At 47.3% G+C, this 1,234-nt stretch overlaps 1 protein-coding gene across 3 annotated transcripts in view; it reads left to right on the forward strand.

Annotated features, from left to right (window-relative positions):
• Window positions 1-1,234, forward strand: part of CRTC2 (CREB regulated transcription coactivator 2) — an 11,607-nt gene that overhangs the window by 937 nt on the left and 9,436 nt on the right. The window contains exon 2 of one of the 3 annotated variants that reach the window (XM_027776283.1): window positions 85-171. The exons of the other annotated variants lie outside the window; for them this stretch is intronic. The gene's annotated coding sequence lies outside the window, so the exon portion shown is untranslated. The remainder of the gene's footprint in view (window positions 1-84; window positions 172-1,234) is intronic. 3 annotated transcript variants of the gene reach the window in all.

The following is a 1,234-nucleotide window of genomic DNA, read 5'->3' on the forward strand; positions in this document are numbered from 1 at the left end:
AGGGAAGATTCACTCTTAGGAAGTTCCAGAAAGACCTTTCAGGACTCTGAAGCCCCTTTCAAGCCTTTGTTTCTTGCTTTCCAGGGCTGGATGTCAGGGGAACAGGGGGCAGGAGTTTGCCCAGCTGGTATACAGTCCTAATTTAGGGACACGTTATTCTCAAAACAGCAGGTGAGGATATCGCAGTGATCCCTGTGGCAGAGAGCTAGAAAGAATTTAAGGGGAGAGGGCCGAACATAAATAACACACTTCAAGGCTTTTTCTGTAGGACGAATTGTGATTGTATCTGTGACTGTGACCGATTGTCTTTTTGTGTGTATCTCTCTTGATTCTGTTAGTCTTTTTGTGTTTCTTCCCATTCGAGTCTCTAGGGACCATGTGCCCTAGTTTGTGGAAGTCAGAACGGAGAAAGTTAGGTGGAGAGGCAAATCTGATGCGCATGTACATGTGAGTGCATACAACCCACTCTTAGCCATCCTGAGGATTTTGATTTATTTCCCCTTAGGAGCCTTTTTTATTTTCAAAGATTTTTTGCCGCTAGGGTGTATACACTCACTGGGGAGAGACAGACCAAGACAGAGAGAGGGAAAGTGAGATATCATCCCTGAGAGGGATGACCCTGCTACAATGCCTTCTCCATTCTCCTCTCAGGATTTTGAGTACCCATGCACGTGCGCCCAGCATGTTTTTTTCAAACTGCTGGATCTGGGACTTGAACAGCAGAGTTGGTCATATGGGATCCAGCACCTGAACCACCATGCCACCTGCTGACCCCCAACTTAGGAGCTTTTGATCACGGTGAGGGACAGAGACAAGAAGACAGAAGAGAGGCTTGATCTCCAGCTAACAACTCCAGGTCCTACCCTCTAGACTGATTCTAGCAGAGACAGGGAGAGATCTTAGGGCTTATGCAAACAAAGACTTTGACAAACTCAAAGCAGGGGCTTCTACTTTTGTGGTGTCTTGGTCCACCACAAGGCCCTGTCTACCCACCCTGCTTCTGCTGGTTAACTGCCCTGCTGCACAGAAAAGTCTTCTGGGCAGATGTGGCCAGGGATCAGAGACCTAAAGTTCTAGATCTAGAGATAAGAGACCTGTTGCTCAGCCTGTTGTCTGGCCAGCTGGGAGGACTCATTTGAGGCAGATATGGCCACGGGGGCCTTTATAGCTGAGAAACTGGGATTGCCATATATATATTAATAGTGGTCTTGAAGTAGCACAGAGGTTAAAATGC

This window comes from Tupaia chinensis, unplaced genomic scaffold (genome assembly GCF_000334495.1).
Source record: "Tupaia chinensis unplaced genomic scaffold, TupChi_1.0 Scaffold000659_1, whole genome shotgun sequence".
NCBI classification, from domain to species: domain Eukaryota; kingdom Metazoa; phylum Chordata; class Mammalia; order Scandentia; family Tupaiidae; genus Tupaia; species Tupaia belangeri.